This window comes from Leopardus geoffroyi, chromosome C2, assembly GCF_018350155.1.
Source record: "Leopardus geoffroyi isolate Oge1 chromosome C2, O.geoffroyi_Oge1_pat1.0, whole genome shotgun sequence".
Lineage (NCBI taxonomy): Eukaryota > Metazoa > Chordata > Mammalia > Carnivora > Felidae > Leopardus > Leopardus geoffroyi.
In genome coordinates this window covers 60,931,559-60,952,188 of record NC_059333.1, presented here as the reverse complement: position 1 = coordinate 60,952,188, position 20,630 = coordinate 60,931,559, and the positions used below count along the sequence as shown (strand labels likewise).

The 20,630-nt window shown below is 39.4% G+C and overlaps 1 protein-coding gene across 50 annotated transcripts in view; it reads left to right on the top strand.

Moving 5' to 3' along the window:
- Positions 1 to 20,630, top strand: part of ZBTB20 (zinc finger and BTB domain containing 20) — a 770,914-nt gene that overhangs the window by 649,881 nt on the left and 100,403 nt on the right. The gene's annotated exons all lie outside the window — the stretch shown is intronic.

The window sequence follows — 20,630 nt, the reverse complement described above, 5'->3', positions numbered from 1 at the left end:
CAAGATATATACATAAAAAACAAAAAGGAAAAAGGCTAATGAAGTTGGATATGTTGCTCTTTTCTCCTCTTTTAATCTTTCTAAATCCAACTGTTCTTATGCTCACTCTGCTATTTTTTTCTACTCACAATAAAAGTTGTTCAGGATGTATCTTCTCTTATCATCTCTTTACCCTTTCTGGGTCCCCAAAATCCTGCGGAGGGGAGAAGGAGAGTACACCAAATAATCAGTTTAGTGGTGAGAACATCCTCTACTTTTGCCACTTGGGTAAAAAGTTAATTAAGGGATTCGGGCTCCCCAAATGCCAATGGGGTGCACTAGTTCACTCAGTCTCACAAGTGTTGGTACTGCCTGTGTCACTTGTCAGTTATTAAGGAAAAGGTACTAAAGGGAGCAGATATTTGTATTTTATTTTTGTTTCCATCTAATTACGTAAATGCCAAAAACCCCCGGAGAGATGGCTTGCCCCCTCCATGATACACTAGTTCAAGTGAAATAGAGTCTAGACAGAGATTTTTCAGCGATGCTGACTGCCATGTAGCTTTGTGTTCTCCACTTGATTTTTTGCCTATGCTTGTATATTTTTACCATGAATTTGTGTTTGTAGCAAACATTCCAGAATGCTTATCATTTTCAAATTAATGCTCCGAGAAAAGAAAAAAAGAAATCAGCATGTGAACTGTATGTGCAAAATGTACTAACCAATTCCATCGTTTTCTAAATGCATTTATATCTTTATACTAATATTCTTGAATTACAAACTCAAGAAAATGCTTTCTTTCTAAAAGTTCTCCTCCTAATGCATTTGTATCTCGATTGTCACTTGGAAATCTTTTTAAGGTACCTAACAGACATAAAACAGAACAAGGAGGAAAATGCACAAGCACCAGAAAAATCCTTAAATATGTATTATGTACAATACCTAACTAGAGATAACTATTTTACCAAGTGAAAATGAGCTACAACAGTTGTTTCAAGATTCAGAAACTCTTTTCTTTCTTTTCTCTTCTTTTTTTTTTTTTTTTTTTTCCATTCACTGAAAATACAATCTATTCCTGTCCCTGGGGAGAAAAACTGTAGGGAAAATATAGATATATACATTTTTTCATATTTTTAGACTGCATTTATATAACTACTTCTTAAGAGTGTAACACATATCAGGGCAGTGTGATGTCTACTAGTCAGTAAACCCTTCTGGCTGGGAGGTGTGAGCGCCTTATGTTTGAAGTAACTTGATAACAAGGACTCTTCGGGAAACCTTACTTGTGTGTGTGTTGCCTCAGTAATGACCCTCAGACAAAAAACAAGAACTAGGTGGCCACTTGAACTCCCTGAAAGACATTAGATTTAGGGGAACTTTTGACAAATCCAAAATTTTCTAGGGTAGCTCCCTTATATTTATGTATCTTTTTCGGGAAGATTCTTGTATTGCCTCCAGACTTTTCTCTTTGTAAAGATTTTTATGCCTCTAATAGTGCTTCAGGACAAAAGGATCTTTAAAGAGAAAGTCATCAAAATAAGAGAAAAGAAACTCAGTCTCTAAAAAGTTTTATATTGAAGGCAAGAGCTTCCCCCCCCACACACACACACTTTTGGCTTCTTTCTGATTTTTTTTTCCCCTGAACTCTTTTGTTGCTGTGGGCTGTTGTGTTTACATTTTTGTTTTTTGTTTTGGTTTGGTTTTTTGGGTTTGGTTTTTTTTGTTGTTGTTGTTGTTTTGTTTTTTTGTTTTTTTTTTTTTTTTTTGCTCTTGCTTTTTTTTTTGCTTTTTTTTTTTGTTTTTGGTCTATTTTTTATGGGACCAAAGGGGTCTATGAAGGGGCAGAAGGGCTACGGGTAAGAGGCTGTTACTGAAAGCTGCACTAGCCCCTCTTGATCCCAACTCAGGCAGCTCCTATCAGCTAGTTGTGCCGCCAAGAGTATAGTGAAAGGTGATAGCTGTCATTCTGAGATTCTTCGTGGATCTGACCTGAGAGTAACACATTCACAGTCGAGGAGAAAAGGGAAAAAAAATAGAGGAGGAGGAAAGAAAAGCTCTTTGAGCTGGAATACACTGGCCCTTTCTTCCTGTAGGCAATCCGCTCCAGTTCTTGGCGACGTGTCCTGCACTATCAGATATCATATGACTTTTTATTTAGATTCCTTTTCGGAGAATGGCCTGTTAGGACTCTGTTTGTTTTCTTTTATTTAATTTCCTTCTCCCCTCACCCGCTAGTTTTGTGTATCTGTGTGAGAGAGAGAGAGGGAGAGAGAGAGAGGGTGTGTGTGTGTGTGTGTGTGTGTGTGTGTGTGTGTGTGTGCGTGTGTGTGCGCGCATGCATATGTGTGTGCAATTTTTATCTTTGTTTTTGTTCTGTTGATCTGATGCTTTATTTAAGGACAAAGCTTTAATTATTTCAGTATACTGGTTTAATCATTTGCCAAAAAGAAACCTCATTCTAGGCTTTTTGGGGGGTCCATTTTTAAACACATCCATTAACACATGAGGGTAGAGATCCTAACTGGCTGCGGGTCGGCCCTTGGCCCACTCCCTTACCTTAAGTTAACCACCCCCCCCCCCCTTCCTCAGCATGCAGGGTAGTGTGAGTTAGGAAACACCTGTGCCGAGTTGAGAGGGAAATAAAAGTAGAAGCAACTTCTTCAAATCTGCACTCCTAGTTTCACTTTAATAAACTTTTTTTTTTAATCGTTGGCTTTTTTTTTTTTTTTTTTGGCACCCTCTGCTGAGTTTGAAAGCATCAGAGATCCTGAACGATGTGTCTGTGGAGCTTTTGTGAGGTCAGCTGAGCACCCCTGCAAAGTAGAGCAAGGGCTGAAAGTCATTCAGAGACTTCAGAATTAAGTGGGAGATTTCAAGAAGATCTCTGAGATCTGGGGGGCCGTGAAGGGTTTGGTGATAGATGGTAAAGTGGCATAACTTGGGGATACTCAGGGAAGAGAAAGAGAGAAATTCCTAGGCAGGAGTAACACAGGCATTCCTGCTGCATTTGGTACTTTGAGAATCATATTTAATCAAATTTTTATTTTGTGTAACTTGCAATTTAGCCAATTGATAATGTGATTGCCTTCCCTCCATGCTTCCTGTATCAAACAGAGGAATTAAACTAACATTATTATGGGGTTTCTCCTAAATTTTTGATGTATCTGTTTTTCAATTTGGAGAGTTCAGATTTTAGTTAGCAGAAGAAAAACATAACTTCTCTAGGTGTGTGCAAATGGCTGGTTGCCTATGCATTATTCTCATCATGATGTACTTTATCTACGCATAAGCATAATATATCCTGTCTGTATCAGGGTTTTTTAAAGTACAGTAATAAACTAGACAGCCCTGAATGTTCAGATGACCATTACATTCTTTAAGCCCACTGTTGTTAGTTCCTTGTTAGTTTCTCTAAAATGGTTTTTCACAGACCTTAAATTTCTAATGCTTATCTTAGCCAGAGGTGAGTTCTGTTGAAACTTGGAGGGAAATTTATTCCACCCCTTTAAGAGTACCCAAAAGGGAAGGGAGAACTATTTTTCGTTCAACAAAAAATTTTAGAAGCCTTTCTTTCCCCCAGCGGAAAACTCCAAAACAGCTTTGTCTCAGAACGTTAAACTTGGCATGGATAAGAAATGTGAGTTTTGCTTTGTTTGAGGAAATTTGTTTTTGAAACAACAACGTTATAAATATTTTTAAATTGCCTGCTGAGCATGCGCTGTGTCTGACTTTATTCATAGTTTTAAACACACACCAAAGTGCAGTCTTCTGAATGGCCACAGGTAAGGCTGTTGAATTGTATGATCTTTCTCAGAGCTACCTTCAGGGAGTCTACTCAGTTTTCCAGAAGGGAAAAGGGCGAGAGCTGAGTTTAGACCTGGACTCCCTTCTAAAAATCATAGAGCAAAAGTAGATTCCCCCATTCAGGCTTGCACATTATACTTAGGGTAAGTACTATTCAACTTTCCTTTCTTATAGGAGTCGCTTGCCTTAACTTTTCGGCTTCATACTAGCAGACTAAATTAAGAAAAAATTTAACTCAGTAAGGTATTTGACTGAAGTAGAAAATCTGCAGATTTTTAAGGGCATCTATTGTGCATAAATTTGGAGATACGAGAATTTGCCAGTGAAATGATAGCAGCTCTGTTCTTACAGAGCAAAGATGTGCTAGTCTGAACATGCCTGATCTCATCTGGAATCGAAAGCTAAATCTAGGTGGGCCTGTAATAATACCAGAAAAGGAACACATGTATCTTTTGTGCAACCTTTTTTTTTTTCTTTCTTTCTTTCTTTCTTTCTTTCTTTTTTTTTTTTTTTTAGCCAGGCTTCCAAAGGGAATGACAAAGAAGTAGGTTCTCCTCTTGTTTAATAAGTAGTCATATATTTTGCTCCTAGAGATATGTGTTTCCAGTTGTTTTGGGTTGTTTTGTTTTGTTGTTGTCACTGTTGTGGAAGTATATTTTTTCCTGTCAGTGATTGTTAACACTTTCCATTTTTCAGAAGGTTTTATCTCCATTAACTCCGTTTGATGTTTCCTCACTTGGTTACCTTTCTCAAGTCTGCGATGACCCTCCCAGGCTTTGCAATTCTGATCGATTCTTGTCAGAAATATATTTATTCATTAGCTGTTTGTTATAGTTATGATGGAGATAATGTTGTTTTTCGGGCCTTTATAACTATCCAAACAAATTTCATTTTGAGGTGAAATTTCTCATAGTTTTCTTGACTCAGAACTGAACTTGTCTTGGAAAGACTTGAAAAAAATCCAATGAGCCGTTGTTGGGTTTATTTTTGTTTTTGTTTTTGTTTTTTTTGAGAACTAAATATTTTAGCAAATACAGGTGGATTCTTTTACAAAATACATACTGATATGCAATGTTTTTCTAATTTGTCTTTCCTTTCATGCTTTAAAACAGAACCTGAAAAATAAATGTGTAAAAAAAAAAAAAAAGAAAGAGAAAAACTGCCAGGTTAATGTTGATATTTTAAATGAACAATTTAAAATAATTCAAAGTTTCGATTTCCATGCAACATATCACCTTTCAATGTCAGTCAGAAATACTTTGTGCAGATATACGTAGACACACAGACCCAGATACGCAACTCCACTTTACATTTATATTAATTTTATTTTTACATAAAAGAGGATTAGCATTAATGCAAACTTTTATTAATTTATTGTATTCTATTTTTTCTATAATTTAGAAATCCAGTTAACTACTGTCTCCATCTGATTATCTAATATATGTATTTACTTATTAATGTCTATTTGTATTCTAATAAGGTATCTTAATTTATAGAGCATTTTTATAAGTCTTACACACACTTGAATTTTATGCAGCTATATTAACATTCCAGTTTATTCAGATACGGTTTGCTTTGTTCCATATCTGTGACTGTGTTAAGAAGTTTTTTTACTTTCCCAGCCTAGAAAGACTATGGCCATTTTTTCCTATATATGATTTCTATATATCTTCAGTATAATGAAGAAGAAACTTTCTAACCTTGTGATCGCCTGGAAAACTTTCAAACAAGTGGGAGAAGTCATTTTTACCTTGCTACTGCCCAGTCTGTCTGTTTGCCCTCACTGTGCTACCCCTCACCCCCAGCAACCCTGAGAAAACAACAGTAATCAACATGATAAGATAATTTTTCTGATCACAGAACCAGGAAATACCAAAGAAAATTGTGGCATATGTAGGAAAATGCCAAGAGCTTCTCCAGTAAGATCAGCTGTTTTTGTACTTTTTTTTTTTCTCTCCTGAATTTTGTTTGTGACTCTTTTGGCTTGCTGAAGCATATCCCCATAATCTTACGAAGCCACAGCAAATTCCCAATGCCACAACAACACTGTGCAGCTGGGGAGAGCCCAGAAGAACTGATCCTGGGTGGCTGCAGACTTCCCCAGCAATGATGCAAGGCGGGAGGAGTAAGTACTTCTCTTTGCTTTTTACCTGGGCTACTCAACTGGCCAGGTGGAGTGGTTTTCTTTCTGTAGCTTTCCCCTTAGCTATCTAGGCTTTTCCTTTAGTAACCAAAGGCTTCCTGCCTTTCCAAGGATGGTTTATATAGCAAAGCATCCCATTTTTCTTTTATACTGAAACATGGAAAGCTTTGGAGATTGGGAAGGGTGAAGGAAAGTGGCTCAGAGTATCTGGGAAATAGTCAAAATGGCCTCAGACTCAAAGCTGTTTGATGGCTATAACTTTCTTTATTCTCTCCAGAGCCTCTGGAGGTTGAAAGTAGTGAATGGGATAACTGTAGGGTACAAACTATGATCTAACTGATTCAGTAGATGGAGCTCTTCCCCCTAAGTCTGTATTTAAATTAATGTCCCACTCTGCTTTGTGGGGCTGTTTCAAGGTATGTCATTACTACTACACATGTAAAATCAAGGGCCTAGAGAACTGGAGAAGAGATTTCCTGGCACTTTTTAAAAGAGATAAAGCTTTTGCTCTGAAACCCAAAACATGGTACAGGGGAAAAGTAAGGATGGGGTAGGGAAATGAAGTTTACATATCTAAATATCTCCCTGTGTTGATAGTCCTAAGTGTGAAGTTAAATCCTAGCACTTATTATACAAGTGATCATTACTTTAGATGCAGAAAAATGTATGGAACATGTAGGATTTGGGCTGTATTTGTTACAAATCTTCCAGGCTATCTGAACTGTGCAGATCTCCTCTTATTTGATTCTGCAAAGGAATCTTAACACTGTAATGCAATTGTTTCATCCAATTAGTCTAGAGAACCTGGCTGAAATGTTACAAATTCTGAATTGTGACAGCGCAGAGGAGGGCAAAGCAGCTGTGTTAGTAAGGTGCCTTTATGGAAGCCAAAATATTTTCAGCAATAACTGAAAATAGATCTCCGGTATCTGTTTTAATATGGAAAGAACTACTTGTTTATTTCTTTCTAAATTAACTGAAGTGAATAATTGCCATAAAATTTGTGTCAGTGTTATGTTTTTCTCAGCGCCAATAGAGTAAGTTCGATCATGTCCCTCCCCAGTATCAGGAGGGAAAATATATGTATTCTGTATGTAGTAAATTATCTTCTTTAGTGAATGTCTGCTCACAGATTGGAGATATTATTGCATATCTCTTGTTAAATCTTGATAAGATCATTTGGCCAAAGTAGAACTCGGCTTGGCTTTAGAACCCAAAGAAATAGCATTTTTAAGGGACTTGGATTTCCTTTGCATACCACGTGTCTGAGTCCGATACGGTCCAGGAAAATAGAGAGGATGAGACAAAATTATTCCTAAGCAGCCGCCGTAGGCCAAACACTGAAACAGTGCCAACCTGGACCAATCAGGCCGGCTTCTCAGAAGATACATGCTTTTGTCGAACACTTACATGAAGAGAAAGAGGGAGGACGCCCTTGAAATTGCATTCGTATGAATGATTCCTCACTAATTTCAATAAAGTCCATGGTAATAAATTTCATGATTTTTATTCTTTTTTAAAGCACAAAATGTGAGTTTTCTTGTCCAGCTAAGGATCTCTAAATGTTGTACTCTGACATCTTTTGAACAAAACTATCCTTTTGAATTTAAGCAAGTGAAAAACTTCTCACAGAGAGCAAAGAGTAAAATTGATGGAAACTGAAAATCAATTCCAAACCCATTTCTGGCATGATGAGAATAACATTTGTGCTGTGTTTAAAGCAGTTTAAAACAAGAAAATGATAAAATGATCAATATACTTAAAGCCAAAAATAACCAGGAGAGAACAATCTGTAATCCATTCCCATTCCTGAAACCCTCACTTTTGATCGAACATGAAAATAACCGAATGTATCTTTTATAAGGTGGCATTGTCAGCCTTATAAAATACAGCCATGATGAGATGCCAAGCTTTCAGGTCTATTAAGCTATGTTATCATAGTTAAGCCAAATTTCTATCTTTAAACTACTGTGGATTTATTTATTTGTGCATACCCTGACCATAGAAAGAGCAAAGTTGAGAAATATATAGAATGTCGCAGTGACCCACATTGCCACTTTGCAGTCTCTGAGCTCTATTTATTAAAAAAAAAAAAAAAGTTTAAGCTACAGCAAAAAGAATATTTTCCACTACATCTCAAAATCAGTGAATTAGTCAATGTGGAACAGGCTGAAGATTTCTTTAAAAATGCCTGATTCTCGACTAGTTTATTAAATTCAACACACACGTAAGTATAAATCACCTATATTTTAGGCTCATTGCTTTAATAGACTGAAAAACTAAGTTCACACTAATAAATTTTGGACCTGTGGATTCAAGGTCAGTGAAATGCCACTTTTCAGATTTACAAAACCCTCTCTTTGATATAAAATTTTGCCCCAACCAATGATTTTCTGCCAATTTTTCAGAGTCATTTGACTGGCTAGTTATATATCGATCAGATAAAATAAATTGTTCTTCTGGATGAAGAAGTCCTAACTGACAAAATTAAAATGGCAACAAATTGCATAAGCACGTTTAGTTCCGTTGACCTAGGGTGCAGTAGGAATGATGATAATTCTAAATGAGCACTGTGACGAATGTCACTACAAAGAAGCATGTATGATTACATCAGTAAGAGTGAACTCAGTGGGGAAGGTCAGAAGGGTGAGACACAGGGGCTGTGACAGGGTGGGGGCTAGTGATTAAAGTTATTGGAGAATGTTTAAAGCTGTGGCATGCTGGAAAATTAACATGCCGGAAAAAAATAGAGTCAATCAATTTTAAAAGTAGATAGGAAGGCAATCCTTTTTTCTATAAGATATAATCAAGTGAAGAATTTTAACAACCTCCTAAGCTTTGGCTGTCCAGTGTGATACTGGTAAAGAGATGTTGTATACATCTGCTTAAAGATTCCTATAAGTGTAATTGTTATAGCAACTTGTTATGCTGTTGTTTGAAGTTGAAAAGCTCTGTGTTAAGTGTCAACAAAGCAAATGTCAGCATCATAGAATCATAATCATTACATCTTAGAGCTTGAAGGAGCCTTACATATCTCAATATGGGTGAGTGAAAACTCTCCAGAAAAAAAAATACTGAATATATGGTCACAAGACCACATAGAATTTGAGAAAATATGTATTTTTTATGTATTACAATGACTTATATTTGGAAAAATTTTAATAGGAAAGCTTAAAAAATAGAGAAAATAAAGCTCCACGAATTTCATCTTGACTAGTGGTGATGATATACAATGGATTCTGTGAACCAGGGATCTAAATAGAGAAGAGTGAAAAAAATTCAGAAAAGGATAAGGTTTTATTTTCATCAAAAGGGACAGGGGGGTTGACAGATTAAGAAATGCTATCTGCGCTTAAACCCTTTAGTTTACTGATAAGAAAATTTAAACAGAGAAGTGACAAAATTTTCTCGAGATGAGGAAGGCAAATTGTATTAGAACTCAGGTTTTCTAGCTACTGCTCCTAACCACATTCTGACCCCTAAAACATTTTTTATAAGAATAAAAACTAAATGATATTCCAGAAGTAATTGAGTAAGAGAGCAAAGGAACCAAGCCCTTTGGGTTCCTATTGCCTTAACCAATAACCTTACCTTAATGGGGCAGGGGCAAACATGTGCTAAGGATAAGGCATTCTGGGGAATAAAAGAAAATGCATCCAGATCTTGCACTTCCTGGACATCCTCTGCAGTTATCACTGCTCCCCTGACATTCATATCTCCTCCAAAGTGTATGTCATATCTCTTCTTCCATCTGCCCCCACCGAAAGAAAGACAGAAAGAAAGAAAGAAAGAAAGAGGAAGGAAGGAAGGAAGGAAGGAAGGAAGGAAGGAAGGAAGGAAGGAAAAGAAAAAAAAATTTGAGAAACTGTAGCCAGAAGATCTTTTGAAAAGAAGTCCTTCTTCCTAGAAATCTTTTTGTACAGATGGATGTATCTTATTATCTTATCAAAGTATGAGTTCTAATCAGAGGGTGCTGAGCCAACAAGTTTAAACACATTACAGACTGGGCTACTCCTTGCTTCCTAAGCACACACCACATTTTCACATCCCTGTTCCTTTTCCCTTGGTGTTCTTTATTTCTACAAGACTCTTTTTATTTATTTATTTTTTAAGTTTTATTTATTTGGGGGCGCCTGGGTGGCTCAGTAGGTTAAGCGTCCGACTTCAGCTCAGGTCATGATCTCACGGTCCGTGAGTTCGAGCCCCGCGTCGGGCTCTGTGCTGACAGCTCAGAGCTTGGAGCCCGTTTCAGATTCTGTGTGTCCCTCTCTCTCTGACCCTCCCCTGCTCATGCTCTGTCTCTCTCTGTCTCAAAAATAAATAAACGTTAAAAAAAATTTTTTTTAAGTTTTATTTATTTGTTTTGAGAGAGAGAACATGAGCAGAGGAGGGACAGAGAGAAGGAGAGAGAGAATCCCAAGCAGGCTCCATGGGGCGCCCAATGTGGGGCTCAAACTCATGAATCGTGAGATCATGACCTGAGTGGAAATCAAGAGTCAGACACTTAACTGACTGAGCTACCCAGGCACCATGACAATATACTCTGTCTTTTAACGGCTCTTGTCGTGTTCTGTCTTACATATTAGGCATTTGTGTATTTATTTGTAACGTAAGGAACAAGTCTATGTAATTTTGGGCAATGCACTTAATTTCACTGAGCCTCACTTTCCACATCTGTAAATAGGAAAATAACTACCTTGCTGAGATATTGTAAGAATTTTATGAAATGGAGTATAGAAAGTTCATGGCACGAGGACTAGCATGTGGCTATCACTTGATATCATTGTTGTTGTTACTACTACCGTTATTAATATTCCCTTGTCTGTAGCTCTTTCCCAGCAACATTCTTCTTGAGGTCATAGATGGACTTCATTGAGTTCATTATCTCCTCAGGCAACAAATGCAAACACAATGACTTTTACATAATAGGAACTGAATAAAAATATATTGAGTCTTCTTATGCAAGTCCATAGGGTCTATTACTTCCTTATAGAGGGCCTTACTTTGTTTCCTGGAAGTTTGGAATGGTGGCTGGTTGTGGCCAGTGCTGACCTACATATGCCATAAGGGTATCTGTTTCTCCCTGTGCACTATCAGTGCCGCGTTCCCTTCCAGGTTCCTCACAGACCCCCCCAACCACTTAGGATTGCTCTTTGCAGCATCCCCAGAAATGTCAGCTTACAGTTCTGGTTCATGTGATTAATGAGCTTGTTATACCTCTGTCTGTAGCCTGAACTAGAAACTTTCACTTTGGAGAGCAGGTCAAGATATTGAATTTAATTTTAGTTGCATCTGTTATAAGCCAATTGTGTATTCATTACATTTATAGATTCCCTCTCCAGCCATATATTTTCATGGCTGTTGAGAGCACCTGAATCTGTGTTGAATGTCCTTAGATTTTACTTTGGGGACCTGAAAATGAGGCAGTGAGACAATTTTGATAGCCAGCTATCACCTTTGGCATTTTTTCCCCTTTATGCCTAATCTTGTCTGTTTGAAGAAGGGGGCAAGTATAGACTTTTCTCTAATTCGAGTATGGCATGGTAATTCTGTATCAATGATGTCGGTGGTCAGTGCCGTTCATCTAAACATTTCTGTGTGTCCTGGCTGGCAGCCACATTCTGTGGAAAGGGAAAACTTCTGAAAAATGGAAGTGAGGATATAACCTGAGGCAGGTCAGTGTAGAGATACAGCATTAAGTGCACAGCTTCCACTATAGTGCGATGACATGCAAGTTGGACTCAGGGTGTGTAAGGATCTTGCTGGTCTTTCAAGGTTACAGCGAATATATGAGAAATGTCAAAAGGAGCAGGTCATATGACCATGGCCAAAGAGAGACTGCTAGCAGGGTATGCCCAAGTCAGGAAGGATGTTGCTTCTTACTCAGCCACAAGTTCCATTTATTTGAGAGTGTGCTGGTATTCGGGGGGGAAAGGGTCACATTTAGTAGAACTGGTAATTCAGTAAAGGGTTCTGACTTTGCCAGAGTAATGGTGTTGGCATCAAGAGAAGAAAGTTTTGCAGATTTCTGCGTGTGCACTTGCTGTTACTGGTGTTCCTGGTGGGTGGCTGAATCATCCTGATGGTATTCAACAGGAACCAGCTGCTGAGAATATTAAAATGCAAGCATTTATTCCTCTAGAGAGACAGTAGCATCTGCAAAGTTTTCCTATCTTGATAGTACAGATAATCCCAGGGAGCATTCTCTAGTAGTTTTAACTTTCTATTTATTTATACATTTTCTTTTTATCATTATAGTCAGTATCTCAACTTCTAACTGGAGAGAAGAGTGCCTGAGTCCACGCGGGTTGTGGAAACAGATAGTAAACACTTGCCCCAGGACATGGTATCGCCTCTTGGGCTTTCTTTACCTTGAATTCAGATTCTCCAGAGGAGAAATGGGCATTTCTCTCCCTTGGCCTGTCTTCACAGCAAAGAGTCACCAGTAGTCCTTGTCCTCAGAGAGCCACAGCAGTGGGAAGGGAAGGCCTCGGACTTCCCCACCCTCCACACAGGCTTCTTGGGAGCTTTCCTTTTTACTTAAAAATTGTGAATCCGTTGCTTTTCCTGGGTGATTTGTTGTTGTTGTTTCGAGCTAGCATCAACAGTTGGGGGGAATGGAGGTGCGGGAAGGCGGTTTAGACTCAGTAATCTACTAGGTCTTTTCCATCTCTAATATTTATGAATAATGTATTGAACTGATGGAAAAATGTTGAATATGTTCATTATGAATTATATTCAACGGCGTGTTGCCTGGAATATAAAAGAGCAAAGCCGTTGCAGCAAAGCTAGCTCCTTACAATAATTGCACTGGTACGACAGAGCTCCGTGTCCCTTCCTGGCCCACACACACGTCTGAGTGGCAGCTGCAGACTGGGCACCTCGTGGGACGACAGCCAGCAGAGGTTCCGAGGGAAATGCGGGCACCCTGCGTGGAGTCTGGGTCCTAAATAGAAGCAGCTTTCTTGAACATGTTGATAGTACAGCCTCCTTCACGAGGAATCACAGAAGCCGGCTTCATGTAGCAGATGCTACTCAGGTGCTGTTGTGCTGCAGGGGCTGTAGTTCTTATCACCAGAAAGGAAACTTATAATTCTGTCCCTTCATTCAAAAAAAAAAAAAAGAACCTTCACGTGGATAGCTAATCTGTCAACAGTGTTACATTCTGATACAAACGAGTAAGAATGGCAGATATTTCAGAATTAAGTAACATATCACATTTAGCTTCCAAATTCATTATATGTTCTTCTCTCTTGGTTTTCTTGCACAATTAAGTTTTGTTTAGGATGTATTAAAATTGTATTTCCTAAGCATTTACCAGATAACATTGGGAAATAGGAGCAGAGGCAAGAAACGTAAGATTTTTTTTTTATTCCCACAAATAATCAACAAAATAGCTCCTAAGGAATTAAAATAATACCCGAATAGTCTTTCTCTGGACAAATAACAGTCCGCCCCCTTCCTTTCTTTTTAATCAAATAAGAGCACTGTATGTGACATGCAAATATGTACCAATCACAGAGAAAGACTAAGGTCAGGAATTTAGAGGGTGCACCCCTAAGGTACAGTAGGAGCAAGTGAAAGCAGAAAGAGGCAACAGAAACTCTGGCCCTCAGCTGAGATCTCTGGAGGACAACAGGGGTATGGATGAGCAAGTCCTGCCTCCAAAAAGCCTCTGCTGAGTGATCTATCACTCTATAGCCTATGAACTAGTTCTTGTGTAAGGAGAGTCCAAGACCTCACTTGTATCAATATCAACTTTTATTAGGCACATTAACTCAAACTAACTGTTCCAGCTCTCTTTATCCTTCGAACATTTTGGAGGTGATTTTTTTTTCTGATGCTCTCTTAAAAGCTAAAACCCATCAGAGCCCACAAAGAGCAAGTATAAGCACAGAGCAGGCACATTTATCAATAGTTTATAATAATCTCAGGGGGAAGAGAGAGAGAGAGAAAGTATGAGAGACAGAAGAAAGAGTTAAACTCTTTTTTTCAGAAAATTGCCTTGCCTAATCTTTAGATCAGGTAGCCCAAAAACAATGGCTGCCCCATTCCAGAGTGGTATAACTTGAGAACAGATGTGGCAGGGTTGTTTTTACCAAGTTCCACCCTTCCTTACAGGACAGATCACTTAACCCTTCCATATAACAGTGCATTTGTCAAATGAATAGAAAACCATCTATCCAGGGGCGCCTGGGTGGCGCAGTCGGTTGGGCGTCCGACTTCAGCCAGGTCACGATCTCGCGGTCCGGGAGTTCGAGCCCCGCGTCGGGCTCTGGGCTGATGGCTCAGAGCCTGGAGCCTGTTTCCGATTCTGTGTCTCCCTCTCTCTCTGCCCCTCCCCCGTTCATGCTCTGTCTCTCTCTGTCCCAAAAATAAATAAACGTTGAAAAAAAAAAATTAAAAAAAAAAAAAAAAAAAAAAAAAAAAAAAGAAAACCATCTATCCTATCTCCCTCACAGCAGTATTGCTAAGGCTGATTGTACACGTGTATATAAATGTATATATTTATAGCTATCTATTTACAGCAGGGGAGAATGATTTAAAAATAAACAAATCAGGATTTCATATATGCAACTGTAATGAAGGTCAGTCACTTTTTTTTAAGAGCTTCGTTATTAATTGCCAGTTGTTAAAACATTCAGAAATGATAAGTAAGCCTCTATCACCTCTATGAGATGGACAGCTTTTGGAAATCTAAGCATAATTATAGAGATTCAAACACATTTCTATCTACTTATGGACCCATGTGGCCTTAACTAAAGGCAGTGGAAGCTTACTAAGCAAAGTAAATGATTAGCTTTGCCAATAGACACTGTAAAGAAAATCCTAAATCAAGGTGTAGTATCAAAGTATAATTCTGGCTGTAGAGTGAACTGGTGCTCTGTATTAGACACTTACTTTTTTAGAAAATGGGACAAGGATAAAGAGAGAATAGCTTCAACCTATACAAATATCCTAGGCAGCTGCCCAGGCTCCCCGTCTGTCCCAATGAGAATCAGACTCAGTATATATAAAGCCCCTAAGATCATTGGGAAGGAGGCCACTTTTATCTACTGCTACAATTCTTTTGATGTTCATTTTGGCTATTTAATCTCTACTTTCTATATATAGACCTCAGTGGAATAGCAATGATATGAGGAAGGCAGGTGAAGATAAATAAATGTGATGTTTTTGACATGACTGGTACCAACTACTAACTTTTTTTTTGGTCCATTCCAAGCATCCAAGAAAGAGAAACTGGCTTGCATGAAAAGTGAAGTCATAGTTCCAACTTAGCATAATAAGGAGAGAGAAAGGGAACAAGCATACTGTTAGTGAAACAAGGAGTTTCTACTGGGCTATGACCAGGTTCTCCTGTTTCCTCTATTTTTTCCCAAACTGAAAAGAGTCATTGTGGTAATTCACCTGTGCTTTGAGCCTGTGTGCACATGTCCAAGAACTGCTCAAGGTAAGGCCAGAAAGAAATCAGGGACAGGACTTAACATCCAGGAAAGTCAGTTTCTTTTTAGTAACTTCTGCTTGTTTTGGTGTGTGTGTGTGTGTGTGTGTGTGTGTGTGTGTGTGTGTGTTTTCAGGGAAATTTGTGTTTTTAGAAAATATGCTTAAATTCCCAGACATTAATATCCTGGGCATCTCTGGGTTGTGACAGAAGTGGGGATTAGTGTCTGTGACAAACGTAGCAGAAGCCAGTGCAGTTGCGATCTATCAAACATGTTGGCAGACCTCAGATATTTCTGATCCTTGCTACAGACTTCAGTTGCGTCCTTACCCTAGAAAGACAGGGTTCACTGAGAGTTTTGAGAACAGTAGTGCATCTTTCTTAATTTTGGTCTTGGCAACTATGGGAGTAGAATGGCTTAGTGAAAACAATAACTAGAATCAGGGCTACCTTCTAGGGCCCCATGCTTATTAGTAGGGCTGTGTGCTTGGATTCATGCTCTGCTCTTGCCATCTTGAAATTCTTATGGTTTTTAAATAAGGGGCTCCACATTTTCATTTTACCTTAAACCCTACAAATTATATAGTCGGTCCTACCTGGAATTTATGTTCTCCTGGCATGCCAACTGAAGGTATCAGGCACATGTCTTTTCTTCTTACTGAAAATAATCCTCTTTCAATTCCTCAGAAGCTAATTCCTGTATTAAACTTAGAAGATTTTTGTCCATATAATGTGGTTCTGAAGAACCCATCACTCCTTCCATCCTCCAGACAACTTGAGATGATTATAATCAAGATGGTCTTGTCTTGTAATCAGAAACTCAGTAGTAGTTGTCACAGCCAAGTTTGGTGTTTTTTTTTTTTTTTTTTTTTGGTTTTTTTTTTTCCTTTGCTAGAGGTTGATACTTGGGAGAAATAGTTGTGGTACTAAAGTCTTTGCCCTTTATTGGATGATTAACATAGACTTCAACCATTAAATTGAGATTGAACATCTAACATTCAAGTAACCTTAGACTAGGACTTCCCAAGCATTGTGCTATCAGACACACCAGGGTATTTTAAAAACAAGCTGATCTCCCAGCTCTGACCCTGGGCTTCTGTCTCTCTTAGACTTCCACCATTGTGGCTGCCATAGCTGTGTCCTCTGTCCTCCCCACGTCCCCTCCTGCCTTCAGCCCATCACTTCATCTTTCTTACTCAAAACTGGCATGAGGAGGAGGAAGTTCCTCTCTTTAGTCTCCATATGGCATCTAATAAGAATGATTCTTGCTAAATTTTGTACATACATGCTAACCCCTGCCACCACCTAGAAGAGTATGAATGACAAAATCATAAAGCCTGGATTAGACCCCATGGAGATGCATGGGCCTGTCCACAGTGACAGTGTGTTAGAACCAGGATTTAACCAGAAGAATCCAAACCTCCAGACTCCTAGCCAGATATGCTTTTGACGACTCAGAACACCCTCAACATTCTTAAAAGATCTATTCTTAATGACCGGCCCATAAACCATTTTCTAAGCAGGAGGAGGAGGAAATATACAGGAGAAATTAGGAGCAGGGAGAGTTACATGTAAAAAAGGAACGTGCCTGGTCACCTTAAGCTAGTTAGCTTCTCTGAACCTATAAAAATACTTCCTATCACTTATAATGCCTCCAGGATTGTTGGGAGGACCCGGAGAGAGGCTCACTCAGGAAGGGTTAGCTTCCTGCACCTCTCCCTGCTCCTTCTCCTCTACCCTCTTTTCTACACATTTCCTCTCTAGGAAAGGAAAAAGAGGGAGGAATCTGGTGGAATCGTCCTAGACTGTGTGTTGGCTTTGCAAGTTTAAATTGCAGATTAGAGTAGCCTATTCTTGCCTGAACCAGGTAGGCTGAAGTTGGCAAGTTTTTAAATCAGTGCCTATCTCCTGTCTAGCACCAGCACAACCGTGGCACAACAGAAGAGCCAAAAGCCTTATTCATAAACCTTGGCTTCTCCAGACGAGGCCCAGGGCAAAAATGGCAAAGGAAATTGAGTCCTTTTCAGTCATAGCCACTCCCTTCCTCCTTTCCTCTGCCTCCAGGGCCCAAGGTCCTTGTGTTAATCTGACTTCCTTCTTCTCCCTCTCCCTGCCTTCCCCTAGCTCTAATTCAAAACTACTTTATTTTTTTTTTAATTTTTTTTCCCCAAAACTACTTTAAAGGGGGGTAGCCCTCTTGGGGTTAAAGTGCTTAGAGCATGAGGCACAAATGGCTTAACCCCCCCCACACACAGGATGTTTGCATTTCGGAAGAGGTGTTGGCAATCGAAATGCACCTCATGAACAAGGAGGCTTACTGTATAGGTGGCTGTCTCTTAGGAGCCAAACTAGTCTGCCTAGAATCAGCGACATCCCGATGCAACTATACCCACCCACCCCCATCTTTATCTTTGGTCACATAATGTGATGTGAACTCAGAAAAGCAAACTTTCTTCCTAGGAGAGGCGGGGGCGGGGTGGGGGGGGGGGGAATGTAGGTTTACACAGTGAATAATCAAACCCCAGATGATTGCAGAGGGTCTTCTGTTACAAAAATATGCCACAGTCACATTTTTTTTGATATGAAAATAAGTTTCTATCTTGGATAGTCAAGGCCCTAATGGGTATGGTTATGAAAGTAGAGTAAATAAGTTTAAAACTGACTGCTTTGTGATAAATCAAGGCTCCTACCTCCTGTGAACTCAGAGTGTTTTGCAAATTTGAATAATCAGTCACCTTGAGTTTCCTCTTTTGCAGACATGGGTATTAAGGCTTAGATGGGACCCGGCTTTTTCTCCCAGGTCACCCAACCCACATGCAGAGCTGAGCTAGGGCCCCCCAGCCCTGAGGAAAACGTAGCTCTTCTATCCAGCAATCTGGCAAACTCCTAAGAGTGCCTCCATCCTCCACAAGCTTCACCATGTTCTAGTCATTTCTCTTCACTAGTTGTTGCTGCTGTGATGTGATAGAAAATGTTAGCAGGAGAATCAAAGGGAGGCCATGGAGCATTAGGAGAACATTAGCAACTATTGAAAAGACATTTTGACCTGTTTCTGTAGTTATCAATTTAATAGTATTTGTTGCCAGGAAATGCGCTGATGGCGGGTAGGAGGTTGGTTTGCACTAGCAGCCTGCTCTCAGGGGCCCTCCAGTTACAGGAGGTGGTAATTCTAGTTAATAAAAGGGTGAACTTCAAACACGTTTTAACCAAATCAAATTGTAGCGGGAAATATCATATTACTGATGTTCAAGCCGACTCACAGCTGGTAATATTAGTCCTTATAAAGGCCCCAAATTCTGACTTTTCAGCATTTCCAGATGAGTTTCTGGCAGCAAGAGAGTTCCCAGGGCACAGCGTTATATAGGAAGAGGAGACTTTTAACTAATGTAGAAGCTAGCATAAATGAAAAATTCTTTACTCTTGTTAGACTTTCTATAAGATGGACAGATATTCAAATAATATGTAACCACACCAAACTTCAGGTGGTCAATAGGAAATCTCCTAGAGGCAGAAGTTTTAAGTTTTTTTGTGGTTTTGGGTTTTTCTATGACATGTTGGCAAATGATAAAAGCGATTCACTCTGCTAACCAGAGATGCTGGGCAGAGTTCCCCCAACACTGATTTTGTGCCACGAAAAGCACAAGGCATGACAAAGAGCACAGGGTTTGTGTCCCGTCCCTCCGATTGGAATCCCAGCTTAGCCCCTGTGAACTGGGTGACTGCAGGAGAGTCACCTAACCTCTCTGAACCCTAGGCTCCTCAGAGAAAACAGGCAAAATAGAACTCCTTCCTATGAGTCCTGTGCTCTTTTGGTATGAGCATCAAATAGATAGCATATGTTAAGAAATCCACATATATTAAAAAAAAAAACTGCTGGGTATATACCAAGTATTCAAAGGTGATCATCATTATCTTCCACCCTTTTTGCTTCTATGGTTTGCAAGGCTTTTTTTTTTTAAGAGTTTTTCCCCCCAATAAAATGCACAGCTTTTAATATGATAATAAAAGCAAACACTGCTATGGTTTTACCCTGCAGACTGATCTGGTTAGTTCATTTTGAGTGAATAGCTGTTGGCCACGCTATTGTGGCCCCAATTAGCCTAGACTTCCCTTAGTTAGTCTCCTCTGAGTCAATGCATGTCAGACCACAGGACACATAGGAACTAAATCAGCTAGACCCCCTGGTAACAGAGACCCCAGTTCTCTAGGCACAGGTGAGAGGGTGGATTATATGAGTGGCTGGAACTCCCCATGGTCCTTCCTCACCTGTCCTACTCCAGCTCACCTGGAATTAGGGAAGATGTCATATATCTTTCTATGGGATTGCCTCTTGCCTGGATTCTTGTCTAAACTTTTTCCATGTGCCTGAGTCTCCATTTTCACAGAGATTAATTCTGATTTGGTTCGCCTACACTTTTGAAGCTCTAAAAGCTTTCCATTGTGGGCAGATTGTCTCAAATACTGTATCTGAGGATGGAAAAAGAAAACTCTGCCCAAATGTAAGCACCATTGAATCAAAGAAACAGTATTTTTTTTTTCCAATTGCATTCTTTGAGGATCCAGACAACCTTGAATCCTTTATAAAAACACATCAGTAATGCCATCCTCCCCCTTAAAAAGACACACACACACACACACACACACACACACACACACAGACACACACACATCAGATATGGAAGGCCACTATTTATGATGCAAAGGGCTAGAGTTAACAAAAAGAATAAAAATTGAAAAAGGTGATTCTATAGGTAGAACCTAGACCTAGAAACCACAACATCCAAATTCTGTTTCTTTCTGCATGGGGGCCTGCCTGCCTTCTTATATGGACCACGACATATCTGCAGTACCCCAGATCCACTGCCATTACTATTTCTAAAGTGCGTGCATTCTGACTCATCCTTTTGAGGGGCTAGCAGGGAATTCATGGGCAAAGTGTTTGCTTACTCAGAAGGATGAAACCCTGAATCACACCTTCCATCACTCTGGAGTGGAAAAAGTACTGAAGTTTTCACACTAGTATGGGGGAAAAAATCATGTCATTACAATGCCAACTTCTTACAGAGTATTAATCATCATCTTAATATCTAGGACTGATGCAGGCCCCCTGACCTAGCCTGTCATCTATATTGACTCCTCTTTCATCCATGGGTGCTTTTGGTAAACATTAGTTACAAGACAATTCAGTGTGAGAGGTGTTGTGGATACAGAGTACATATCCCCTCCCCTCGCCCCCCTCCCTCCCAACAGCCTAGCTAAAC